Source organism: Lactuca virosa, chromosome 1, assembly GCF_052849685.1.
Source record: "Lactuca virosa cultivar CGN04683 chromosome 1, Lactuca_virosa_CGN04683_v6, whole genome shotgun sequence".
In the NCBI taxonomy this organism is placed as follows: domain Eukaryota; kingdom Viridiplantae; phylum Streptophyta; class Magnoliopsida; order Asterales; family Asteraceae; genus Lactuca; species Lactuca virosa.
The window spans coordinates 264,410,975-264,431,535 of record NC_136426.1 but is presented as its reverse complement, the minus strand read 5'-3'; the positions used below and the strand labels follow the sequence as shown (position 1 = coordinate 264,431,535).

Genomic DNA, 20,561 nt, shown 5'->3' with positions numbered 1-20,561 from the left:
CACGTAAAATCTAAAAAAACGCAAACGGGCAACGAAAAAGGGGGGTGCAACACGAGGACTTCCCAGGGGGTCACCCATCCTAGTACTACTCTCGCCCAAGCACGTTTAACTGCGGAGTTCTGATGGGATCCGGTGCATTAGTGCGGGTATGATCGCACCCGAAATACTATCCATGCTTATTGCTTTTATGTCTTAAAAGACGCAGAACCTCCTTTGTTTTCGTACGCGAGGCGTGGGACCCACGTGACCGATCGGCTCCGTTCCAAAAATACGAAAACCATGAACCATGAAGCGGAGGCCACCCGAGCATAGAAATAGCAAGAAAGAAAAAAAAACAAAAAAAAACCGCACGTAAAATCTAAAAAAAACGCAAACGGGCAACGAAAAAGAGGGGTGCAACACGAGGACTTCCCAAGGGGTCACCCATCCTGGTACTACTCTCGCCCAAGCACGCTTACCTGCGGAGTTCTGATGGGATTCGGTGCATTAGTGCTGGTATGATCGCACCCGAAATACTATCCATGCTTATTGCTTTTATGTCTTAAAAGACGCAGAACCTCCTTTGTTTTCGTACGCGAGGCGTGGGACCCACGTGACCGATCGGCTCCGTTCCAAAAATACGAAAACCATGAACCATGAAGCGGAGGCCACCCGAGCATAGAAATAGCAAGAAAGAAAAAAAAACAAAAAAAAACAGCACGTAAAATCTAAAAAAAACGCAAACGGGCAACGAAAAAGGGGGGTGGAACACGAGGACTTCCCAGGGGGTCACCCATCCTAGTACTACTCTCGCCCAAGCACGCTTAACTGCGGAGTTCTGATGGGATCCGGTGCGTTAGTGCTGGTATGATCGCACCCGAAAGATTATCCATGCTTATTGCTTTTATGTCTTAAAAGACGCAGAACCTCCTTTGTTTTCGTACGCGAGGCGTGGGACCCACGTGACCGATCGGCTCCGTCCAAAAATACGAAAACCATGAACCATGAAGCGGAGGCCACCCGAGCATAGAAATAGCAAAAAAGAAAAAAAAACAAAAAAAAACCGCACGTAAAATCTAAAAAAACGCAAACGGGCAACGAAAAAGGGGGGTGCAACACGAGGACTTCTCAGGGGTCACCCATCCTAGTACTACTCTCGCCCAAGCACGCTTAACTAAGGAGTTCTGATGGGATCTGGTGCATTAGTGCTGGTATGATCGCACCCGAAATACTATCCATGCTTATTGCTTTTATGTCTTAAAAGACGCAGAACCTCCTTTGTTTTCGTACGCGAGGCGTGGGACCCACGTGACCGATCGGCTCCGTTCCAAAAATACGAAAACCATGAACCATGAAGCGGAGGCCACCCGAGCATACAAACAGCAAGAAAGAAAAAAAACAAAAAAAAAAACCGCACGTAAAATCTAAAAAAACGCAAACGGGCAAACGAAAAAGGGGGGTGCAACACGAGGACTTCCCAGGGGGTCACCCATCCTAGTACTACTCTCGCCCAAGCACGCTTAACTACGGAGTTCTGATGGGATCCGGTGCATTAGTGCTGGTATGATCGCACCCGAAATACTATCCATGCTTATTGCTTTTATGTCTTAAAAGACGCAGAACCTCCTTTGTTTTCGTACGCGAGGCGTGGGACCCACGTGACCGATCGTCTCCGTTCCAAAAATACGAAAACCATGAACCATGAAACGGATGCCACCCGAGCATAGAAATAGCAAGAAAGAAAAAAAAACAAAAAAAAAACCGCACGTAAAATCTAAAAAAACGCAAACAGGCAACGAAAAAGGGGGGTGCAACACGAGGACTTCCCAGGGGTCACCCATCCTAGTACTACTCTCGCCCAAGCACGCTTAACTGCGGAGTTATGATGGGATCTGGTGCATTAGTGCTGCTATGATCACACCCAAAATACTATCCATGCTTATTGCTTTTATGTCTTAAAAGACGCAGAACCTCCTTTGATTTCGTACGCGAGGCGTGGGACCCACGTGACCGATCGGCGCCGTTCCAAAAATACGAAAATCATCAACCATGAAACGGAGGCCACCCGAGCATAGAAATAGCAAGAAAGAAAAAAAAAACAAAAAAAAAACCGCACGTAAAATCTAAAAAAACGCAAACGGGCAAACGAAAAAGGGGGGTGCAACACGAGGACTTCCCAGGGGGTCACCCATCCTAGTACTACTCTCGCCCAAGCACGCTTAACTGCGGAGTTCTGATGGGATCCGGTGCATTAGTGCCGGTATGATCGCACCTGAAATATTATCCATGCTTATTGCTTTTATGTCTTAAAAGACGCAGAACCTCCTTTGTTTTCGTACGCGAGGCGTGGGACCCACGTGACCGATCGGCTCCGTTGCAAAAATACGAAAACCATGAACCATGAAGCGGAGGCCACCCGAGCATAGAAATAGCAAGAAAGAAAAAAAAACAAAAAAAAAACCGCACGTAAAATCTAAAAAAACGCAAACGGGCAACGAAAAAGGGGGGTGCAACACGAGGACTTCCCAGGGGGTCACCCATCCTAGTACTACTCTCGCCCAAGCACGCTTAACTGCGGAGTTCTAATGGGATCCGGTGCATTAGTGCCGGTATGATCGCACCCGAAATACTATCCATGCCTATTGCTTTTATGTCTTAAAAGACGCAGAACCTCCTTTGTTTTCGTACGCGAGGCGTGGGACCCACGTGACCGATCGGCTCCGTTCCAAAAATACGAAAACCATGAACCATGAAACGGATGCCACCCGAGCATAGAAATAGCAAGAAAGAAAAAAAAAAACCCGCAGGTAAAATCTAAAAAAAACGCAAACGGGCAACGAAAAAGGGGGGTGCAACACGAGGACTTCCCAGGGGGTAACCCATCCTAGTACTACTCTCGCCCAAGCACGCTTAACTGCGGAGTTCTGATGGGATCCGGTGCATTAGTGCTCGTATGATCGCACCCGAAATACTATCCATGATTATTGCTTTTATGTCTTAAAAGACGCAGAACCTCCTTTTTTTTCGTACGCGAGACGTGGGACCCACGTGACCGATCGGCTCCGTTCCAAAAATACGAAAACCATGAACCATGAAGCGGAGGCCACCCGAGCATAGAAATAGCGAAAAAGAAAAAAAAACAAAAAAAAACCGCACGTAAAATCTAAAAAAACGCAAACGGGCAACGAAAAAGGGGGGTGCAACACGAGGACTTCCCAGGGGGTCACCCATCCTAGTACTACTCTCGCCCAAGCACGCTTAACTAAGGAGTTCTAATGGAATCCGGTGCATTAGTGCTGCTTTGATCGCACCCGAAATACTATCCATGTTTATTGCTTTTATGTCTTAAAAGACGCAGAACCTCCTTTGTTTTCGTACGCGAGGCGTGGGACCCACGTGACCGATCGGCTCCGTTCCAAAAATACGAAAACCATCAACCATGAAACGGATGCCACCCGAGCATAGAAACAGCAAGAAAGAAAAAAAAAACAAAAAAAAACCGCACGTAAAATCTAAAAAAACGCAAACGGGCAACGAAAAAGGGGGGTGCAACACGAGGACTTCCCAGGGGGTCACCCATCCTAGTACTACTCTCGCCCAAGCACGCTTAACTGCGGAGTTCTGATGGGATCCGGTGCATTAGTGCTGGTATGATCGCACCCAAAATGCTATCCATGCTTATTGCTTTTATGTCTTAAAATACGCAGAACCTCCTTTGTTTTCGTACGCGAGGCGTGGGACCCACGTGACCGATCGGCTCCGTTGCAAAAATACGAAAACCATCAATCATGAAACGGATGCCACCCGAGCATAGAAACAGCAAGAAAGAAAAAAAAACAAAAAAAAACCGCACGTAAAATCTAAAAAAACGCAAACGGGCAACGAAAAAGGGGGGTGCAACACAAGGACTTCCCAGGGGGTCACCCATCCTAGTACTACTCTCGCCCAAGCACGTTTAACTGCGGAGTTCTGATGGGATCCGGTGCATTAGTGCGGGTATGATCGCACCCGAAATACTATCCATGCTTATTGCTTTTATGTCTTAAAAGACGCAGAACCTCCTTTGTTTTCGTACGCGAGGCGTGGGACCCACGTGACCGATCGGCTCCGTTCCAAAAATACGAAAACCATGAACCATGAAGCGGAGGCCACCCAAGCATAGAAATAGCAAGAAAGAAAAAAAAACAAAAAAAAACCGCACGTAAAATCTAAAAAAAACGCAAACGGGCAACGAAAAAGAGGGGTGCAACACGAGGACTTCCCAAGGGGTCACCCATCCTGGTACTACTCTCGCCCAAGCACGCTTACCTGCGGAGTTCTGATGGGATTCGGTGCATTAGTGCTGGTATGATCGCACCCGAAATACTATCCATGCTTATTGCTTTTATGTCTTAAAAGACGCAGAACCTCCTTTGTTTTCGTACGCGAGGCGTGGGACCCACGTGACCGATCGGCTCCGTTCCAAAAATACGAAAACCATGAACCATGAAGCGGAGGCCACCCGAGCATAGAAATAGCAAGAAAGAAAAAAAAACAAAAAAAAACAGCACGTAAAATCTAAAAAAAACGCAAACGGGCAACGAAAAAGGGGGGTGGAACACGAGGACTTCCCAGGGGGTCACCCATCCTAGTACTACTCTCGCCCAAGCACGCTTAACTGCGGAGTTCTGATGGGATCCGGTGCGTTAGTGCTGGTATGATCGCACCCGAAAGATTATCCATGCTTATTGCTTTTATGTCTTAAAAGACGCAGAACCTCCTTTGTTTTCGTACGCGAGGCGTGGGACCCACGTGACCGATCGGCTCCGTCCAAAAATACGAAAACCATGAACCATGAAGCGGAGGCCACCCGAGCATAGAAATAGCAAAAAAGAAAAAAAAACAAAAAAAAACCGCACGTAAAATCTAAAAAAACGCAAACGGGCAACGAAAAAGGGGGGTGCAACACGAGGACTTCTCAGGGGTCACCCATCCTAGTACTACTCTCGCCCAAGCACGCTTAACTAAGGAGTTCTGATGGGATCTGGTGCATTAGTGCTGGTATGATCGCACCCGAAATACTATCCATGCTTATTGCTTTTATGTCTTAAAAGACGCAGAACCTCCTTTGTTTTCGTACGCGAGGCGTGGGACCCACGTGACCGATCGGCTCCGTTCCAAAAATACGAAAACCATGAACCATGAAGCGGAGGCCACCCGAGCATACAAACAGCAAGAAAGAAAAAAAACAAAAAAAAAACCGCACGTAAAATCTAAAAAAACGCAAACGGGCAAACGAAAAAGGGGGGTGCAACACGAGGACTTCCCAGGGGGTCACCCATCCTAGTACTACTCTCGCCCAAGCACGCTTAACTACGGAGTTCTGATGGGATCCGGTGCATTAGTGCTGGTATGATCGCACCCGAAATACTATCCATGCTTATTGCTTTTATGTCTTAAAAGACGCAGAACCTCCTTTGTTTTCGTACGCGAGGCGTGGGACCCACGTGACCGATCGTCTCCGTTCCAAAAATACGAAAACCATGAACCATGAAACGGATGCCACCCGAGCATAGAAATAGCAAGAAAGAAAAAAAAACAAAAAAAAAACCGCACGTAAAATCTAAAAAAACGCAAACAGGCAACGAAAAAGGGGGGTGCAACACGAGGACTTCCCAGGGGTCACCCATCCTAGTACTACTCTCGCCCAAGCACGCTTAACTGCGGAGTTATGATGGGATCTGGTGCATTAGTGCTGCTATGATCGCACCCAAAATACTATCCATGCTTATTGCTTTTATGTCTTAAAAGACGCAGAACCTCCTTTGATTTCGTACGCGAGGCGTGGGACCCACGTGACCGATCGGCGCCGTTCCAAAAATACGAAAATCATCAACCATGAAACGGAGGCCACCCGAGCATAGAAATAGCAAGAAAGAAAAAAAAAACAAAAAAAAAACCGCACGTAAAATCTAAAAAAACGCAAACGGGCAAACGAAAAAGGGGGGTGCAACACGAGGACTTCCCAGGGGGTCACCCATCCTAGTACTACTCTCGCCCAAGCACGCTTAACTGCGGAGTTCTGATGGGATCCGGTGCATTAGTGCCGGTATGATCGCACCTGAAATATTATCCATGCTTATTGCTTTTATGTCTTAAAAGACGCAGAACCTCCTTTGTTTTCGTACGCGAGGCGTGGGACCCACGTGACCGATCGGCTCCGTTGCAAAAATACGAAAACCATGAACCATGAAGCGGAGGCCACCCGAGCATAGAAATAGCAAGAAAGAAAAAAAAACAAAAAAAAAACCGCACGTAAAATCTAAAAAAACGCAAACGGGCAACGAAAAAGGGGGGTGCAACACGAGGACTTCCCAGGGGGTCACCCATCCTAGTACTACTCTCGCCCAAGCACGCTTAACTGCGGAGTTCTAATGGGATCCGGTGCATTAGTGCCGGTATGATCGCACCCGAAATACTATCCATGCCTATTGCTTTTATGTCTTAAAAGACGCAGAACCTCCTTTGTTTTCGTACGCGAGGCGTGGGACCCACGTGACCGATCGGCTCCGTTCCAAAAATACGAAAACCATGAACCATGAAACGGATGCCACCCGAGCATAGAAATAGCAAGAAAGAAAAAAAAAAACCCGCAGGTAAAATCTAAAAAAAACGCAAACGGGCAACGAAAAAGGGGGGTGCAACACGAGGACTTCCCAGGGGGTAACCCATCCTAGTACTACTCTCGCCCAAGCACGCTTAACTGCGGAGTTCTGATGGGATCCGGTGCATTAGTGCTCGTATGATCGCACCCGAAATACTATCCATGATTATTGCTTTTATGTCTTAAAAGACGCAGAACCTCCTTTTTTTTCGTACGCGAGACGTGGGACCCACGTGACCGATCGGCTCCGTTCCAAAAATACGAAAACCATGAACCATGAAGCGGAGGCCACCCGAGCATAGAAATAGCGAAAAAGAAAAAAAAACAAAAAAAAACCGCACGTAAAATCTAAAAAAACGCAAACGGGCAACGAAAAAGGGGGGTGCAACACGAGGACTTCCCAGGGGGTCACCCATCCTAGTACTACTCTCGCCCAAGCACGCTTAACTAAGGAGTTCTAATGGAATCCGGTGCATTAGTGCTGCTTTGATCGCACCCGAAATACTATCCATGTTTATTGCTTTTATGTCTTAAAAGACGCAGAACCTCCTTTGTTTTCGTACGCGAGGCGTGGGACCCACGTGACCGATCGGCTCCGTTCCAAAAATACGAAAACCATCAACCATGAAACGGATGCCACCCGAGCATAGAAACAGCAAGAAAGAAAAAAAAAACAAAAAAAAACCGCACGTAAAATCTAAAAAAACGCAAACGGGCAACGAAAAAGGGGGGTGCAACACGAGGACTTCCCAGGGGGTCACCCATCCTAGTACTACTCTCGCCCAAGCACGCTTAACTGCGGAGTTCTGATGGGATCCGGTGCATTAGTGCTGGTATGATCGCACCCAAAATGCTATCCATGCTTATTGCTTTTATGTCTTAAAATACGCAGAACCTCCTTTGTTTTCGTACGCGAGGCGTGGGACCCACGTGACCGATCGGCTCCGTTGCAAAAATACGAAAACCATCAATCATGAAACGGATGCCACCCGAGCATAGAAACAGCAAGAAAGAAAAAAAAACAAAAAAAAACCGCACGTAAAATCTAAAAAAACGCAAACGGGCAACGAAAAAGGGGGGTGCAACACGAGGACTTCCCAGGGGGTCACCCATCCTAGTACTACTCTCGCCCAAGCACGTTTAACTGCGGAGTTCTGATGGGATCCGGTGCATTAGTGCGGGTATGATCGCACCCGAAATACTATCCATGCTTATTGCTTTTATGTCTTAAAAGACGCAGAACCTCCTTTGTTTTCGTACGCGAGGCGTGGGACCCACGTGACCGATCGGCTCCGTTCCAAAAATACGAAAACCATGAACCATGAAGCGGAGGCCACCCGAGCATAGAAATAGCAAGAAAGAAAAAAAAACAAAAAAAAACCGCACGTAAAATCTAAAAAAAACGCAAACGGGCAACGAAAAAGAGGGGTGCAACACGAGGACTTCCCAAGGGGTCACCCATCCGGGTACTACTCTCGCCCAAGCACGCTTACCTGCGGAGTTCTGATGGGATTCGGTGCATTAGTGCTGGTATGATCGCACCCGAAATGCTATCCATGCTTATTGCTTTTATGTCTTAAAAGACGCAGAACCTCCTTTGTTTTCGTACGCGAGGCGTGGGACCCACGTGACCGATCGGCTCCGTTCCAAAAATACGAAAACCATGAACCATGAAGCGGAGGCCACCCGAGCATAGAAATAGCAAGAAAGAAAAAAAAACAAAAAAAAACAGCACGTAAAATGTAAAAAAAACGCAAACGGGCAACGAAAAAGGGGGGTGGAACACGAGGACTTCCCAGGGGGTCACCCATCCTAGTACTACTCTCGCCCAAGCACGCTTAACTGCGGAGTTCTGATGGGATCCGGTGCGTTAGTGCTGGTATGATCGCACCCGAAAGATTATCCATGCTTATTGCTTTTATGTCTTAAAAGACGCAGAACCTCCTTTGTTTTCGTACGCGAGGCGTGGGACCCACGTGACCGATCGGCTCCGTTCCAAAAATACGAAAACCATGAACCATGAAGCGGAGGCCACCCGAGCATAGAAATAGCAAAAAAGAAAAAAAAACAAAAAAAACCGCACGTAAAATCTAAAAAAACGCAAACGGGCAACGAAAAAGGGGGGTGCAACACGAGGACTTCTCAGGGGTCACCCATCCTAGTACTACTCTCGCCCAAGCACGCTTAACTAAGGAGTTCTGATGGGATCTGGTGCATTAGTGCTGGTATGATCGCACCCGAAATACTATCCATGCTTATTGCTTTTATGTCTTAAAAGACGCAGAACCTCCTTTGTTTTCGTACGCGAGGCGTGGGACCCACGTGACCGATCGGCTCCGTTCCAAAAATACGAAAACCATGAACCATGAAGCGGAGGCCACCCGAGCATACAAACAGCAAGAAAGAAAAAAAACAAAAAAAAAACCGCACGTAAAATCTAAAAAAACGCAAACGGGCAAACGAAAAAGGGGGGTGCAACACGAGGACTTCCCAGGGGGTCACCCATCCTAGTACTACTCTCGCCCAAGCACGCTTAACTGCGGAGTTCTGATGGGATCCGGTGCATTAGTGCTGGTATGATCGCACCCGAAATACTATCCATGCTTATTGCTTTTATGTCTTAAAAGACGCAGAACCTCCTTTGTTTTCGTACGCGAGGCGTGGGACCCACGTGACCGATCGTCTCCGTTCCAAAAATACGAAAACCATGAACCATGAAACGGATGCCACCCGAGCATAGAAATAGCAAGAAAGAAAAAAAAACAAAAAAAAACCGCACGTAAAATCTAAAAAAACGCAAACAGGCAACGAAAAAGGGGGGTGCAACACGAGGACTTCCCAGGGGTCACCCATCCTAGTACTACTCTCGCCCAAGCACGCTTAACTGCGGAGTTATGATGGGATCTGGTGCATTAGTGCTGCTATGATCGCACCCGAAATACTATCCATGCTTATTGCTTTTATGTCTTAAAAGACGCAGAACCTCCTTTGATTTCGTACGCGAGGCGTGGGACCCACGTGACCGATCGGCGCCGTTCCAAAAATACGAAAATCATCAACCATGAAACGGAGGCCACCCGAGCATAGAAATAGCAAGAAAGAAAAAAAAAACAAAAAAAAAACCGCACGTAAAATCTAAAAAAACGCAAACGGGCAAACGAAAAAGGGGGGTGCAACACGAGGACTTCCCAGGGGGTCACCCATCCTAGTACTACTCTCGCCCAAGCACGCTTAACTGCGGAGTTCTGATGGGATCCGGTGCATTAGTGCCGGTATGATCGCACCTGAAATATTATCCATGCTTATTGCTTTTATGTCTTAAAAGACGCAGAACCTCCTTTGTTTTCGTACGCGAGGCGTGGGACCCACGTGACCGATCGGCTCCGTTGCAAAAATACGAAAACCATGAACAATGAAGCGGAGGCCACCCGAGCATAGAAATAGCAAGAAAGAAAAAAAAACAAAAAAAAAACCGCACGTAAAATCTAAAAAAACGCAAACGGGCAACGAAAAAGGGGGGTGCAACACGAGGACTTCCCAGGGGGTCACCCATCCTAGTACTACTCTCGCCCAAGCACGCTTAACTGCGGAGTTCTAATGGGATCCGGTGCATTAGTGCCGGTATGATCGCACCCGAAATACTATCCATGCCTATTGCTTTTATGTCTTAAAAGACGCAGAACCTCCTTTGTTTTCGTACGCGAGGCGTGGGACCCACGTGACCGATCGGCTCCGTTCCAAAAATACGAAAACCATGAACCATGAAACGGATGCCACCCGAGCATAGAAATAGCAAGAAAGAAAAAAAAAAAAAAAACCCGCACGTAAAATCTAAAAAAAACGCAAACGGGCAACGAAAAAGGGGGGTGCAACACGAGGACTTCCAAGGGGGTCACCCATCCTAGTACTACTCTCGCCCAAGCACGCTTAACTGCGGAGTTCTGATGGGATCCGGTGCATTAGTGCTCGTATGATCGCACCCGAAATACTATCCATGCTTATTGCTTTTATGTCTTAAAAGACGCAGAACCTCCTTTGTTTTCGTACGCGAGGCGTGGGACCCACGTGACCGATCGGCTCCGTTCCAAAAATACGAAAACCATGAACCATGAAGCGGAGGCCACCCGAGCATAGAAATAGCGAAAAAGAAAAAAAAACAAAAAAAAACCGCACGTAAAATCTAAAAAAACGCAAACGGGCAACGAAAAAGGGGGGTGCAACACGAGGACTTCCCAGGGGGTCACCCATCCTAGTACTACTCTCGCCCAAGCACGCTTAACTAAGGAGTTCTAATGGAATCCGGTGCATTAGTGCTGCTATGATCGCACCCGAAATACTATCCATGTTTATTGCTTTTATGTCTTAAAAGACGCAGAACCTCCTTTGTTTTCGTACGCGAGGCGTGGGACCCACGTGACCGATCGGCTCCGTTCCAAAAATACGAAAACCATCAACCATGAAACGGATGCCACCCGAGCATAGAAACAGCAAGAAAGAAAAAAAAAACAAAAAAAAACCGCACGTAAAATCTAAAAAAACGCAAACGGGCAACGAAAAAGGGGGGTGCAACACGAGGACTTCCCAGGGGGTCACCCATCCTAGTACTACTCTCGCCCAAGCACGCTTAACTGCGGAGTTCTGATGGGATCCGGTGCATTAGTGCTGGTATGATCGCACCCAAAATACTATCCATGCTTATTGCTTTTATGTCTTAAAATACGCAGAACCTCCTTTGTTTTCGTACGCGAGGCGTGGGACCCACGTGACCGATCGGCTCCGTTGCAAAAATACGAAAACCATCAATCATGAAACGGATGCCACCCGAGCATAGAAACAGCAAGAAAGAAAAAAAAACAAAAAAAAACCGCACGTAAAATCTAAAAAAACGCAAACGGGCAACGAAAAAGGGGGGTGCAACACGAGGACTTCCCAGGGGGTCACCCATCCTAGTACTACTCTCGCCCAAGCACGCTTAACTGCGGAGTTCTGATGGGATCCGGTGCATTAGTGCCGATATGATCGCACCCGAAATATTATCCATGCTTATTCTTTTTATGTCTTAAAAGACGCAGAACCTCCTTTGTTTTCGTACGCGAGGCGTGGGACCCACGAGACCGATCGGCTCCGTTCCAAAAATACGAAAACCATGAACCATGAAGCGGAGGCCACCCGAGCATAGAAATAGCAAGAAAGAAAAAAAACAAAAAAAAAACCGCAGGTAAAATCTAAAAAAACGCAAACGGGCAACGAAAAAGGGGGGTGCAACACGAGGACTTCCCAGGGGGTCACCCATCCTAGTACTACTCTCGCCCAAGCACGTTTAACTGCGGAGTTCTGATGGGATCCGGTGCATTAGTGCGGGTATGATCGCACCCGAAATACTATCCATGCTTATTGCTTTTATGTCTTAAAAGACGCAGAACCTCCTTTGTTTTCGTACGCGAGGCGTGGGACCCACGTGACCGATCGGCTCCGTTCCAAAAATACGAAAACCATGAACCATGAAGCGGAGGCCACCCGAGCATAGAAATAGCAAGAAAGAAAAAAAAACAAAAAAAAACCGCACGTAAAATCTAAAAAAAACGCAAACGGGCAACGAAAAAGAGGGGTGCAACACGAGGACTTCCCAAGGGGTCACCCATCCTGGTACTACTCTCGCCCAAGCACGCTTACCTGCGGAGTTCTGATGGGATTCGGTGCATTAGTGCTGGTATGATCGCACCCGAAATACTATCCATGCTTATTGCTTTTATGTCTTAAAAGACGCAGAACCTCCTTTGTTTTCGTACGCGAGGCGTGGGACCCACGTGACCGATCGGCTCCGTTCCAAAAATACGAAAACCATGAACCATGAAGCGGAGGCCACCCGAGCATAGAAATAGCAAGAAAGAAAAAAAAACAAAAAAAAACAGCACGTAAAATCTAAAAAAAACGCAAACGGGCAACGAAAAAGGGGGGTGGAACACGAGGACTTCCCAGGGGGTCACCCATCCTAGTACTACTCTCGCGCAAGCACGCTTAACTGCGGAGTTCTGATGGGATCCGGTGCGTTAGTGCTGGTATGATCGCACCCGAAATATTATCCATGCTTATTGCTTTTATGTCTTAAAAGACGCAGAACCTCCTTTGTTTTCGTACGCGAGGCGTGGGACCCACGTGACCGATCGGCTCCGTTCCAAAAATACGAAAACCATGAACCATGAAGCGGAGGCCACCCGAGCATAGAAATAGCAAAAAAGAAAAAAAAACAAAAAAAAACCGCACGTAAAATCTAAAAAAACGCAAACGGGCAACGAAAAAGGGGGGTGCAACACGAGGACTTCTCAGGGTCACCCATCCTAGTACTACTCTCGCCCAAGCACGCTTAACTAAGGAGTTCTGATGGGATCCGGTGCATTAGTGCTGGTATGATCGCACCCGAAATACTATCCATGCTTATTGCTTTTATGTCTTAAAAGACGCAGAACCTCCTTTGTTTTCGTACGCGAGGCGTGGGACCCACGTGACCGATCGGCTCCGTTCCAAAAATACGAAAACCATGAACCATGAAGCGGAGGCCACCCGAGCATACAAACAGCAAGAAAGAAAAAAAACAAAAAAAAACCGCACGTAAAATCTAAAAAAACGCAAACGGGCAAACGAAAAAGGGGGGTGCAACACGAGGACTTCCCAGGGGGTCACCCATCCTAGTACTACTCTCGCCCAAGCACGCTTAACTGCGGAGTTCTGATGGGATCCGGTGCATTAGTGCTGGTATGATCGCACCCGAAATACTATCCATGCTTATTGCTTTTATGTCTTAAAAGACGCAGAACCTCCTTTGTTTTCGTACGCGAGGCGTGGGACCCACGTGACCGATCGTCTCCGTTCCAAAAATACGAAAACCATGAACCATGAAACGGATGCCACCCGAGCATAGAAATAGCAAGAAAGAAAAAAAAACAAAAAAAAACCGCACGTAAAATCTAAAAAAACGCAAACATGCAACGAAAAAGGGGGGTGCAACACGAGGACTTCCCAGGGGTCACCCATCCTAGTACTACTCTCGCCCAAGCACGCTTAACTGCGGAGTTATGATGGGATCTGGTGCATTAGTGCTGCTATGATCGCACCCGAAATACTATCCATGCTTATTGCTTTTATGTCTTAAAAGACGCAGAACCTCCTTTGATTTCGTACGCGAGGCGTGGGACCCACGTGACCGATCGGCGCCGTTCCAAAAATACGAAAATCATCAACCATGAAACGGAGGCCACCCGAGCATAGAAATAGCAAGAAAGAAAAAAAAAACAAAAAAAAAACCGCACGTAAAATCTAAAAAAACGCAAACGGGCAAACGAAAAAGGGGGGTGCAACACGAGGACTTCCCAGGGGGTCACCCATCCTAGTACTACTCTCGCCCAAGCACGCTTAACTGCGGAGTTCTGATGGGATCCGGTGCATTACTGCCGGTATGATCGCACCCGAAATATTATCCATGCTTATTGCTTTTATGTCTTAAAAGACGCAGAACCTCCTTTGTTTTCGTACGCGAGGCGTGGGACCCACGTGACCGATCGGCTCCGTTCCAAAAATACGAAAACCATGAACCATGAAGCGGAGGCCACCCGAGCATAGAAATAGCAAGAAAGAAAAAAAAACAAAAAAAAACCGCACGTAAAATCTAAAAAAACGCAAACGGGCAACGAAAAAGGGGGGTGCAACACGAGGACTTCCCAGGGGGTCACCCATCCTAGTACTACTCTCGCCCAAGCACGCTTAACTGCGGAGTTCTAATGGGATCCGGTGCATTAGTGCCGGTATGATCGCACCCGAAATACTATCCATGCTTATTGCTTTTATGTCTTAAAAGACGCAGAACCTCCTTTGTTTTCGTACGCGAGGCGTGGGACCCACGTGACCGATCGGCTCCGTTCCAAAAATACGAAAACCATGAACCATGAAACGGATGCCACCCGAGCATAGAAATAGCAAGAAAGAAAAAAAAAAAAAACCCGCACGTAAAATCTAAAAAAAACGCAAACGGGCAACGAAAAAGGGGGGTGCAACACGAGGACTTCCCAGGGGGTCACCCATCCTAGTACTACTCTCGCCCAAGCACGCTTAACTGCGGAGTTCTGATGGGATCCGGTGCATTAGTGCTCGTATGATCGCACCCGAAATACTATCCATGCTTATTGCTTTTATGTCTTAAAAGACGCAGAACCTCCTTTGTTTTCGTACGCGAGGCGTGGGACCCACGTGACCGATCGGCTCCGTTCCAAAAATACGAAAACCATGAACCATGAAGCGGAGGCCACCCGAGCATAGAAATAGCAAGAAAGAAAAAAAAACAAAAAAAAACAGCACGTAAAATCTAAAAAAAACGCAAACGGGCAACGAAAAAGGGGGTGCAACACGAGGACTTCCCAGGGTGTCACCCATCCTAGAACTACTCTCGCCCAAGCACGCTTAACTGCGGAGTTCTGATGGGATCCGGTGCATTAGTGCTGGTATGATCGCACCCGAAATATTATCCATGCTTATTGCTTTTATGTCTTAAAAGACGCAGAACCTCCTTTGTTTTCGTACGCGAGGCGTGGGACCCACGTGATCGATCGGCTCCGTTCCAAAAATACGAAAACCATGAACCATGAAGCGGAGGCCACCCGAGCATAGAAATAGCAAAAAAGAAAAAAAAACAAAAAAAAACCGCACGTAAAATCTAAAAAAACGCAAACGGGCAATGAAAAAGGGGGGTGCAACACGAGGACTTCCCAGGGGTCACCCATCCTAGTACTACTCTCGCCCAAGCACGCTTAACTAAGGAGTTCTGATGGGATCCGGTGCATTAGTGCTGGTATGATCGCACCCGAAATACTATCCATGCTTATTGCTTTTATGTCTTAAAAGACGCAGAACCTCCTTTGTTTTCGTACGCGAGGCGTGGGACCCACGTGACCGATCGGCTCCGTTCCAAAAATACGAAAACCATGAACCATGAAGCGGAGGCCACCCGAGCATACAAACAGCAAGAAAGAAAAAAAACAAAAAAAAACCGCACGTAAAATCTAAAAAAACGCAAACGGGCAAACGAAAAAGGGGGGTGCAACACGAGGACTTCCCAGGGGGTCACCCATCCTAGTACTACTCTCGCCCAAGCACGCTTTACTGCGGAGTTCTGATGGGATCCGGTGCATTAGTGCTGGTATGATCGCACCCGAAATACTATCCATGCTTATTGCTTTTATGTCTTAAAAGACGCAGAACCTCCTTTGTTTTCGTACGCGAGGCGTGGGACCCACGTGAACGATCGGCTCCGTTGCAAAAATACGAAAACCATGAACCATGAAGCGGAGGCCACCCGAGCATAGAAATAGCAAGAAAGAAAAAAAACAAAAAAAAAACCGCACGTAAAATCTAAAAAAACGCAAACGGGCAACGAAAAAGGGGGGTGCAACACGAGGACTTCCCAGGGGGTCACCCATCCTAGTACTACTCTCGCCCAAGCACGCTTAACTGCGGAGTTCTAATGGGATCCGGTGCATTAGTGCCGGTATGATCACACCCGAAATACTATCCATGCTTATTGCTTTTATGTCTTAAAAGACGCAGAACCTCCTTTGTTTTCGTACGCGAGGCGTGGGACCCACATGACCGATCGGCTCCGTTCCAAAAATACGAAAACCATGAACCATGAAACGGATGCCACCCGAGCATAGAAATAGCAAGAAAGAAAAAAAAACAAAAAAAAACCGCACGTAAAATCTAAAAAAACGCAAACGGGCAACGAAAAAGGGGGGTGCAACACGAGGACTTCCCAGGGGGTCACCCATCCTAGTACTACTCTCGCCCAAGCACTCTTAACTGCGGAGTTCTGATGGGATCCGGTGCATTAGTGCTCGTATGATCGCACCCGAAATACTATCCATGCTTATTGCTTTTATGTCTTAAAAGACGCAGAACCTCCTTTGTTTTCGTACGCGAGGCGTGGGACCCACGTGACCGATCGGCTCCGTTCCAAAAATACGAAAACCATGAACCATGAAGCGGAGGCCACCCGAGCATAGAAATAGCGAAAAAGAAAAAAAAACAAAAAAAACCGCACGTAAAATCTAAAAAAACGCAAACGGGCAACGAAAAAGGGGGGTGCAACACGAGGACTTCCCAGGGGGTCACCCATCCTAGTACTACTCTCGCCCAAGCACGCTTAACTAAGGAGTTCTAATGGGATCCGGTGCATTAGTGCTGGTATAATCGCACCCGAAATACTATCCATGTTTATTGCTTTTATGTCTTAAAAGACGCAGAACCTCCTTTGTTTTCGTACGCGAGGCGTGGGACCCACGTGACCGATCGGCTCCGTTCCAAAAATACGAAAACCATGAACCATGAAGCGGAGGCCACCCGAGCATAGAAATAGCGAAAAAGAAAAAAAAAACAAAAAAAAACCGCACGTAAAATCTAAAAAAACGCAAACGGGCAACGAAAAAGGGGTGTGCAACACGAGGACTTCCCAGGGGGTCACCCATCCTAGTACTACTCTCGCCCAAGCACGCTTAACTAAGGAGTTCTAATGGAATCCGGTGCATTAGTGCTGGTATGATCGCACCCGAAATACTATCCATGTTTATTGCTTTTATGTCTTAAAAGACGCAGAACCTCCTTTGTTTTCGTACGCGAGGCGTGGGACCCACATGACCGATCGGCTCCGTTCCAAAAATACGAAAACCATCAACCATGAAACGGATGCCACCCGAGCATAGAAACAGCAAGAAAGAAAAAAAAAACAAAAAAAAACCGCACGTAAAATCTAAAAAAACGCAAACGGGCAACGAAAAAGGGGGGTGCAACACGAGGACTTCCCAGGGGGTCACCCATCCTAGTACTACTCTCGCCCAAGCACGCTTAACTGCGGAGTTCTGATGGGATCCGATGCATTAGTGCTGGTATGATCGCACCCAAAATACTATCCATGCTTATTGCTTTTATGTCTTAAAATACGTAGAACCTCCTTTGTTTTCGTACGCGAGGCGTGGGACCCACGTGACCGATCGGCTCCGTTGCAAAAATACGAAAACCATCAATCATGAAACGGATGCCACCCGAGCATAGAAACAGCAAGAAAGAAAAAAAAACAAAAAAAAAACCGCACGTAAAATCTAAAAAAACGCAAACGGGCAACGAAAAAGGGGGGTGCAACACGACGACTTCCCAGGGGGTCACCCATCCTAGTACTACTCTCGCCCAAGCACGCTTACCTGCGGAGTTCTGATGGGATCCGGTGCATTAGTGCTGGTATGATCGCACCCGAAATACTATCCATGCTTATTGCTTTTATGTCTTAAAAGACGCAGAACCTCCTTTGTTTTCGTACGCGAGGCGTGGGACCCACGTGACCGATCGGCTCCGTTCCAAAAATACGAAAACCATGAACCATGAAGCGGAGGCCACCCGAGCATAGAAATAGCAAGAAAGAAAAAAAAAACAAAAAAAAACAGCACGTAAAATCTAAAAAAAACGCAAACGGGCAACGAAAAAGGGGGTGCAACACGAGGACTTCCCAGGGTGTCACCCATCCTAGTACTACTCTCGCCCAAGCACGCTTAACTGCGGAGTTCTAATGGGATCCGGTGCATTAGTGCCGGTATGATCGCACCCGAAATACTATCCATGCTTATTGCTTTTATGTCTTAAAAGACGCAGAACCTCCTTTGTTTTCGTACGCGAGGCGTGGGACCCACGTGACCGATCGGCTCCGTTCCAAAAATACGAAAACCATGAACCATGAAACGGATGCCACCCGAGCATAGAAATAGCAAGAAAGAAAAAAAAAAAAAAACCGCACGTAAAATCTAAAAAAAACGCAAACGGGCAACGAAAAAGGGGGGTGCAACACGAGGACTTCCCAAGGGGTCACCCATCCTAGTACTACTCTCGCCCAAGCACGCTTAACTGCGGAGTTCTGATGGGATCCGGTGCATTAGTGCTCGTATGATCGCACCCGAAATACTATCCATGCTTATTGCTTTTATGTCTTAAAAGACGCAGAACCTCCTTTGTTTTCGTACGCGAGGCGTGGGACCCACGTGACCGATCGGCTCCGTTCCAAAAATACGAAAACCATGAACCATGAAGCGGAGGCCACCCGAGCATAGAAATAGCGAAAAAGAAAAAAAAACAAAAAAAACCGCACGTAAAATCTAAAAAAACGCAAACGGGCAACGAAAAATGGGGGTGCAACACGAGGACTTCCCAGGGGGTCACACATCCTAGTACTACTCTCGCCCAAGCACGCTTAACTAAGGAGTTCTAATGGGATCCGGTGCATTAGTGCTGGTATGATCGCACCCGAAATACTATCCATGTTTATTGCTTTTATGTCTTAAAAGACGCAGAACCTCCTTTGATTTCGTACGCGAGGCGTGGGACCCACGTGACCGATCGGCTCCGTTCCAAAAATACGAAAACCATCAACCATGAAACGGATGCCACCCGAGCATAGAAACAGCAAGAAAGAAAAAAAAACAAAAAAAAAACAGCACGTAAAATTTAAAAAAACGCAAACGGGCAAACGAAAAAGGGGGGTGCAACACGAGGACTTCCCAGGGGTCACCCATCCTAGTACTACTCTCGCCCAAGCACGCTTAACTGCGGAGTTATGATGGGATCTGGTGCATTAGTGCTGGTATAATCGCACCCGAAATACTATCCATGCTTATTGCTTTTATGTCTTAAAAGACGCAGAACCTCCTTTGATTTCGTACGCGAGGCGTGGGACCCACGTGACCGATCGGCGCCGTTCCAAAAATACGAAAACCATCAACCATGAAATGGAGGCCACCCGAGCATAGAAATAGCAAGAAAGAAAAAAAAAAAACAAAAAAAAAACCGCACGTAAAATCTAAAAAAACGCAAACGGGCAAACGAAAAAGGGGGGTGCAACACGAGGACTTCCCAGGGGGTCACCCATCCTAGTACTACTCTCGCCCAAGCACGCTTAACTGCGGAGTTCTGATGGGATCCGGTGCATTAGTGACGGTATGATCGCACCCGAAATATTATCCATGCTTATTACTTTTATGTCTTAAAAGACGCAGAACCTCCTTTGTTTTCGTACGCGAGGCGTGGGACCCACGTGACCGATCGGCTCCGTTGCAAAAATACGAAAACCATGAACCATGAAGCGGAGGCCACCCGAGCATAGAAATAGCAAGAAAGAAAAAAAAAACAAAAAAAAAACCGCACGTAAAATCTAAAAAAACGCAAACGGGCAACGAAAAAGGGGGGTGCAACACGAGGACTTCCCAGGGGGTCACCCATCCTAGTACTACTCTCGCCCAAGCACGCTTAACTGCGGAGTTCTAATGGGATCCGGTGCATTAGTGCCGGTATGATCGCACCCGAAATACTATCCATGCTTATTGCTTTTATGTCTTAAAAGACGCAGAACCTCCTTTGTTTTCGTACGCGAGGCGTGGGACCCACGTGACCGATCGGCTCCGTTCCAAAAATACGAAAACCATGAACCATGAAACGGATGCCACCCGAGCATAGAAATAGCAAGAAAGAAAAAAAAAAAAAAAAACCGCACGTAAAATCTAAAAAAAACGCAAACGGGCAACGAAAAAGGGGGGTGCAACACGAGGACTTCCCAGGGGGTCACCCATCCTAGTACTACTCTCGCCCAAGCACGCTTAACTGCGGAGTTCTGATGGGATCCGGTGCATTAGTGCTCGTATGATCGCACCCGAAATACTATCCATGCTTATTGCTTTTATGTCTTAAAAGACGCAGAACCTCCTTTGTTTTCGTACGCGAGGCGTGGGACCCACGTGACCGATCGGCTCCGTTCCAAAAATACGAAAACCATGAACCATGAAGCGGAGGCCACCCGAGCATAGAAATAGCGAAAAAGAAAAAAAAACAAAAAAAACCGCACGTAAAATCTAAAAAAACG

General features: G+C 47.1%; 59 non-coding genes across 59 annotated transcripts; all 59 read right to left on the bottom strand.

Moving 5' to 3' along the window:
- Positions 1-41: 41 nt before the first annotated feature.
- On the bottom strand, positions 42-160 carry LOC145155983 (5S ribosomal RNA). Its single transcript, XR_013736410.1, has one exon. It is a non-coding gene; the product is annotated as a 5S ribosomal RNA (ribosomal RNA).
- A 230-nt stretch (positions 161-390) lies between these two features.
- On the bottom strand, positions 391-509 carry LOC145148110 (5S ribosomal RNA). Its single transcript, XR_013729008.1, has one exon. It is a non-coding gene; the product is annotated as a 5S ribosomal RNA (ribosomal RNA).
- Positions 510-739: 230 nt separating this feature from the next.
- Positions 740-858, bottom strand: LOC145145263 (5S ribosomal RNA). The gene has a single exon (XR_013726245.1). It is a non-coding gene; the product is annotated as a 5S ribosomal RNA (ribosomal RNA).
- Positions 859-1,086: 228 nt separating this feature from the next.
- On the bottom strand, positions 1,087-1,204 carry LOC145149667 (5S ribosomal RNA). Its single transcript, XR_013730518.1, has one exon. It is a non-coding gene; the product is annotated as a 5S ribosomal RNA (ribosomal RNA).
- A 231-nt stretch (positions 1,205-1,435) lies between these two features.
- LOC145152473 (5S ribosomal RNA) lies at positions 1,436-1,554 on the bottom strand. The gene has a single exon (XR_013732998.1). It is a non-coding gene; the product is annotated as a 5S ribosomal RNA (ribosomal RNA).
- A 230-nt stretch (positions 1,555-1,784) lies between these two features.
- Positions 1,785-1,902, bottom strand: LOC145151036 (5S ribosomal RNA). The gene has a single exon (XR_013731834.1). It is a non-coding gene; the product is annotated as a 5S ribosomal RNA (ribosomal RNA).
- Positions 1,903-2,134: 232 nt separating this feature from the next.
- LOC145155637 (5S ribosomal RNA) lies at positions 2,135-2,253 on the bottom strand. Its single transcript, XR_013736066.1, has one exon. It is a non-coding gene; the product is annotated as a 5S ribosomal RNA (ribosomal RNA).
- Positions 2,254-2,483: 230 nt separating this feature from the next.
- LOC145153819 (5S ribosomal RNA) lies at positions 2,484-2,602 on the bottom strand. Its single transcript, XR_013734309.1, has one exon. It is a non-coding gene; the product is annotated as a 5S ribosomal RNA (ribosomal RNA).
- A 223-nt stretch (positions 2,603-2,825) lies between these two features.
- LOC145146046 (5S ribosomal RNA) lies at positions 2,826-2,944 on the bottom strand. Its single transcript, XR_013726996.1, has one exon. It is a non-coding gene; the product is annotated as a 5S ribosomal RNA (ribosomal RNA).
- Positions 2,945-3,173: 229 nt separating this feature from the next.
- Positions 3,174-3,292, bottom strand: LOC145150424 (5S ribosomal RNA). The gene has a single exon (XR_013731250.1). It is a non-coding gene; the product is annotated as a 5S ribosomal RNA (ribosomal RNA).
- A 230-nt stretch (positions 3,293-3,522) lies between these two features.
- Positions 3,523-3,641, bottom strand: LOC145152367 (5S ribosomal RNA). The gene has a single exon (XR_013732888.1). It is a non-coding gene; the product is annotated as a 5S ribosomal RNA (ribosomal RNA).
- A 229-nt stretch (positions 3,642-3,870) lies between these two features.
- On the bottom strand, positions 3,871-3,989 carry LOC145143710 (5S ribosomal RNA). Its single transcript, XR_013724740.1, has one exon. It is a non-coding gene; the product is annotated as a 5S ribosomal RNA (ribosomal RNA).
- A 230-nt stretch (positions 3,990-4,219) lies between these two features.
- LOC145148109 (5S ribosomal RNA) lies at positions 4,220-4,338 on the bottom strand. Its single transcript, XR_013729007.1, has one exon. It is a non-coding gene; the product is annotated as a 5S ribosomal RNA (ribosomal RNA).
- Positions 4,339-4,568: 230 nt separating this feature from the next.
- LOC145145262 (5S ribosomal RNA) lies at positions 4,569-4,687 on the bottom strand. Its single transcript, XR_013726244.1, has one exon. It is a non-coding gene; the product is annotated as a 5S ribosomal RNA (ribosomal RNA).
- Positions 4,688-4,915: 228 nt separating this feature from the next.
- Positions 4,916-5,033, bottom strand: LOC145149664 (5S ribosomal RNA). Its single transcript, XR_013730517.1, has one exon. It is a non-coding gene; the product is annotated as a 5S ribosomal RNA (ribosomal RNA).
- Positions 5,034-5,263: 230 nt separating this feature from the next.
- Positions 5,264-5,382, bottom strand: LOC145152472 (5S ribosomal RNA). The gene has a single exon (XR_013732996.1). It is a non-coding gene; the product is annotated as a 5S ribosomal RNA (ribosomal RNA).
- Positions 5,383-5,612: 230 nt separating this feature from the next.
- On the bottom strand, positions 5,613-5,730 carry LOC145150905 (5S ribosomal RNA). Its single transcript, XR_013731712.1, has one exon. It is a non-coding gene; the product is annotated as a 5S ribosomal RNA (ribosomal RNA).
- A 232-nt stretch (positions 5,731-5,962) lies between these two features.
- On the bottom strand, positions 5,963-6,081 carry LOC145155636 (5S ribosomal RNA). Its single transcript, XR_013736065.1, has one exon. It is a non-coding gene; the product is annotated as a 5S ribosomal RNA (ribosomal RNA).
- Positions 6,082-6,311: 230 nt separating this feature from the next.
- On the bottom strand, positions 6,312-6,430 carry LOC145153818 (5S ribosomal RNA). Its single transcript, XR_013734308.1, has one exon. It is a non-coding gene; the product is annotated as a 5S ribosomal RNA (ribosomal RNA).
- Positions 6,431-6,653: 223 nt separating this feature from the next.
- Positions 6,654-6,772, bottom strand: LOC145146045 (5S ribosomal RNA). The gene has a single exon (XR_013726995.1). It is a non-coding gene; the product is annotated as a 5S ribosomal RNA (ribosomal RNA).
- Positions 6,773-7,001: 229 nt separating this feature from the next.
- LOC145150423 (5S ribosomal RNA) lies at positions 7,002-7,120 on the bottom strand. Its single transcript, XR_013731249.1, has one exon. It is a non-coding gene; the product is annotated as a 5S ribosomal RNA (ribosomal RNA).
- Positions 7,121-7,350: 230 nt separating this feature from the next.
- LOC145152366 (5S ribosomal RNA) lies at positions 7,351-7,469 on the bottom strand. Its single transcript, XR_013732887.1, has one exon. It is a non-coding gene; the product is annotated as a 5S ribosomal RNA (ribosomal RNA).
- Positions 7,470-7,698: 229 nt separating this feature from the next.
- On the bottom strand, positions 7,699-7,817 carry LOC145155982 (5S ribosomal RNA). Its single transcript, XR_013736409.1, has one exon. It is a non-coding gene; the product is annotated as a 5S ribosomal RNA (ribosomal RNA).
- Positions 7,818-8,047: 230 nt separating this feature from the next.
- Positions 8,048-8,166, bottom strand: LOC145148855 (5S ribosomal RNA). The gene has a single exon (XR_013729720.1). It is a non-coding gene; the product is annotated as a 5S ribosomal RNA (ribosomal RNA).
- Positions 8,167-8,396: 230 nt separating this feature from the next.
- On the bottom strand, positions 8,397-8,515 carry LOC145145260 (5S ribosomal RNA). Its single transcript, XR_013726242.1, has one exon. It is a non-coding gene; the product is annotated as a 5S ribosomal RNA (ribosomal RNA).
- A 228-nt stretch (positions 8,516-8,743) lies between these two features.
- Positions 8,744-8,861, bottom strand: LOC145149663 (5S ribosomal RNA). The gene has a single exon (XR_013730516.1). It is a non-coding gene; the product is annotated as a 5S ribosomal RNA (ribosomal RNA).
- Positions 8,862-9,091: 230 nt separating this feature from the next.
- LOC145152365 (5S ribosomal RNA) lies at positions 9,092-9,210 on the bottom strand. Its single transcript, XR_013732886.1, has one exon. It is a non-coding gene; the product is annotated as a 5S ribosomal RNA (ribosomal RNA).
- Positions 9,211-9,439: 229 nt separating this feature from the next.
- LOC145150903 (5S ribosomal RNA) lies at positions 9,440-9,557 on the bottom strand. Its single transcript, XR_013731710.1, has one exon. It is a non-coding gene; the product is annotated as a 5S ribosomal RNA (ribosomal RNA).
- A 232-nt stretch (positions 9,558-9,789) lies between these two features.
- LOC145155635 (5S ribosomal RNA) lies at positions 9,790-9,908 on the bottom strand. The gene has a single exon (XR_013736064.1). It is a non-coding gene; the product is annotated as a 5S ribosomal RNA (ribosomal RNA).
- Positions 9,909-10,138: 230 nt separating this feature from the next.
- Positions 10,139-10,257, bottom strand: LOC145153817 (5S ribosomal RNA). The gene has a single exon (XR_013734307.1). It is a non-coding gene; the product is annotated as a 5S ribosomal RNA (ribosomal RNA).
- A 228-nt stretch (positions 10,258-10,485) lies between these two features.
- LOC145146715 (5S ribosomal RNA) lies at positions 10,486-10,604 on the bottom strand. Its single transcript, XR_013727646.1, has one exon. It is a non-coding gene; the product is annotated as a 5S ribosomal RNA (ribosomal RNA).
- A 229-nt stretch (positions 10,605-10,833) lies between these two features.
- Positions 10,834-10,952, bottom strand: LOC145149737 (5S ribosomal RNA). The gene has a single exon (XR_013730586.1). It is a non-coding gene; the product is annotated as a 5S ribosomal RNA (ribosomal RNA).
- A 230-nt stretch (positions 10,953-11,182) lies between these two features.
- LOC145152364 (5S ribosomal RNA) lies at positions 11,183-11,301 on the bottom strand. Its single transcript, XR_013732885.1, has one exon. It is a non-coding gene; the product is annotated as a 5S ribosomal RNA (ribosomal RNA).
- A 229-nt stretch (positions 11,302-11,530) lies between these two features.
- On the bottom strand, positions 11,531-11,649 carry LOC145155675 (5S ribosomal RNA). The gene has a single exon (XR_013736104.1). It is a non-coding gene; the product is annotated as a 5S ribosomal RNA (ribosomal RNA).
- A 229-nt stretch (positions 11,650-11,878) lies between these two features.
- On the bottom strand, positions 11,879-11,997 carry LOC145155981 (5S ribosomal RNA). Its single transcript, XR_013736408.1, has one exon. It is a non-coding gene; the product is annotated as a 5S ribosomal RNA (ribosomal RNA).
- Positions 11,998-12,227: 230 nt separating this feature from the next.
- Positions 12,228-12,346, bottom strand: LOC145148107 (5S ribosomal RNA). Its single transcript, XR_013729006.1, has one exon. It is a non-coding gene; the product is annotated as a 5S ribosomal RNA (ribosomal RNA).
- A 230-nt stretch (positions 12,347-12,576) lies between these two features.
- On the bottom strand, positions 12,577-12,695 carry LOC145149182 (5S ribosomal RNA). Its single transcript, XR_013730037.1, has one exon. It is a non-coding gene; the product is annotated as a 5S ribosomal RNA (ribosomal RNA).
- Positions 12,696-12,924: 229 nt separating this feature from the next.
- LOC145149595 (5S ribosomal RNA) lies at positions 12,925-13,041 on the bottom strand. The gene has a single exon (XR_013730451.1). It is a non-coding gene; the product is annotated as a 5S ribosomal RNA (ribosomal RNA).
- A 229-nt stretch (positions 13,042-13,270) lies between these two features.
- Positions 13,271-13,389, bottom strand: LOC145152362 (5S ribosomal RNA). The gene has a single exon (XR_013732883.1). It is a non-coding gene; the product is annotated as a 5S ribosomal RNA (ribosomal RNA).
- A 229-nt stretch (positions 13,390-13,618) lies between these two features.
- LOC145150902 (5S ribosomal RNA) lies at positions 13,619-13,736 on the bottom strand. The gene has a single exon (XR_013731709.1). It is a non-coding gene; the product is annotated as a 5S ribosomal RNA (ribosomal RNA).
- Positions 13,737-13,968: 232 nt separating this feature from the next.
- LOC145141019 (5S ribosomal RNA) lies at positions 13,969-14,087 on the bottom strand. Its single transcript, XR_013722403.1, has one exon. It is a non-coding gene; the product is annotated as a 5S ribosomal RNA (ribosomal RNA).
- Positions 14,088-14,316: 229 nt separating this feature from the next.
- LOC145153816 (5S ribosomal RNA) lies at positions 14,317-14,435 on the bottom strand. The gene has a single exon (XR_013734306.1). It is a non-coding gene; the product is annotated as a 5S ribosomal RNA (ribosomal RNA).
- A 226-nt stretch (positions 14,436-14,661) lies between these two features.
- Positions 14,662-14,780, bottom strand: LOC145143709 (5S ribosomal RNA). The gene has a single exon (XR_013724739.1). It is a non-coding gene; the product is annotated as a 5S ribosomal RNA (ribosomal RNA).
- A 229-nt stretch (positions 14,781-15,009) lies between these two features.
- Positions 15,010-15,128, bottom strand: LOC145148576 (5S ribosomal RNA). The gene has a single exon (XR_013729454.1). It is a non-coding gene; the product is annotated as a 5S ribosomal RNA (ribosomal RNA).
- Positions 15,129-15,357: 229 nt separating this feature from the next.
- On the bottom strand, positions 15,358-15,475 carry LOC145148090 (5S ribosomal RNA). Its single transcript, XR_013728990.1, has one exon. It is a non-coding gene; the product is annotated as a 5S ribosomal RNA (ribosomal RNA).
- Positions 15,476-15,704: 229 nt separating this feature from the next.
- Positions 15,705-15,823, bottom strand: LOC145154792 (5S ribosomal RNA). Its single transcript, XR_013735254.1, has one exon. It is a non-coding gene; the product is annotated as a 5S ribosomal RNA (ribosomal RNA).
- Positions 15,824-16,052: 229 nt separating this feature from the next.
- On the bottom strand, positions 16,053-16,171 carry LOC145155363 (5S ribosomal RNA). The gene has a single exon (XR_013735808.1). It is a non-coding gene; the product is annotated as a 5S ribosomal RNA (ribosomal RNA).
- A 229-nt stretch (positions 16,172-16,400) lies between these two features.
- Positions 16,401-16,519, bottom strand: LOC145140363 (5S ribosomal RNA). Its single transcript, XR_013722147.1, has one exon. It is a non-coding gene; the product is annotated as a 5S ribosomal RNA (ribosomal RNA).
- A 228-nt stretch (positions 16,520-16,747) lies between these two features.
- Positions 16,748-16,866, bottom strand: LOC145146443 (5S ribosomal RNA). The gene has a single exon (XR_013727389.1). It is a non-coding gene; the product is annotated as a 5S ribosomal RNA (ribosomal RNA).
- A 230-nt stretch (positions 16,867-17,096) lies between these two features.
- LOC145148859 (5S ribosomal RNA) lies at positions 17,097-17,215 on the bottom strand. Its single transcript, XR_013729724.1, has one exon. It is a non-coding gene; the product is annotated as a 5S ribosomal RNA (ribosomal RNA).
- Positions 17,216-17,445: 230 nt separating this feature from the next.
- On the bottom strand, positions 17,446-17,564 carry LOC145155943 (5S ribosomal RNA). The gene has a single exon (XR_013736370.1). It is a non-coding gene; the product is annotated as a 5S ribosomal RNA (ribosomal RNA).
- A 230-nt stretch (positions 17,565-17,794) lies between these two features.
- On the bottom strand, positions 17,795-17,913 carry LOC145146755 (5S ribosomal RNA). The gene has a single exon (XR_013727684.1). It is a non-coding gene; the product is annotated as a 5S ribosomal RNA (ribosomal RNA).
- Positions 17,914-18,143: 230 nt separating this feature from the next.
- LOC145146602 (5S ribosomal RNA) lies at positions 18,144-18,262 on the bottom strand. Its single transcript, XR_013727539.1, has one exon. It is a non-coding gene; the product is annotated as a 5S ribosomal RNA (ribosomal RNA).
- A 226-nt stretch (positions 18,263-18,488) lies between these two features.
- LOC145144763 (5S ribosomal RNA) lies at positions 18,489-18,607 on the bottom strand. The gene has a single exon (XR_013725766.1). It is a non-coding gene; the product is annotated as a 5S ribosomal RNA (ribosomal RNA).
- Positions 18,608-18,835: 228 nt separating this feature from the next.
- LOC145148976 (5S ribosomal RNA) lies at positions 18,836-18,954 on the bottom strand. The gene has a single exon (XR_013729837.1). It is a non-coding gene; the product is annotated as a 5S ribosomal RNA (ribosomal RNA).
- Positions 18,955-19,185: 231 nt separating this feature from the next.
- Positions 19,186-19,303, bottom strand: LOC145150453 (5S ribosomal RNA). The gene has a single exon (XR_013731278.1). It is a non-coding gene; the product is annotated as a 5S ribosomal RNA (ribosomal RNA).
- A 234-nt stretch (positions 19,304-19,537) lies between these two features.
- On the bottom strand, positions 19,538-19,656 carry LOC145144550 (5S ribosomal RNA). The gene has a single exon (XR_013725563.1). It is a non-coding gene; the product is annotated as a 5S ribosomal RNA (ribosomal RNA).
- A 231-nt stretch (positions 19,657-19,887) lies between these two features.
- Positions 19,888-20,006, bottom strand: LOC145153815 (5S ribosomal RNA). Its single transcript, XR_013734305.1, has one exon. It is a non-coding gene; the product is annotated as a 5S ribosomal RNA (ribosomal RNA).
- Positions 20,007-20,234: 228 nt separating this feature from the next.
- Positions 20,235-20,353, bottom strand: LOC145143708 (5S ribosomal RNA). Its single transcript, XR_013724738.1, has one exon. It is a non-coding gene; the product is annotated as a 5S ribosomal RNA (ribosomal RNA).
- Positions 20,354-20,561: the final 208 nt, after the last annotated feature.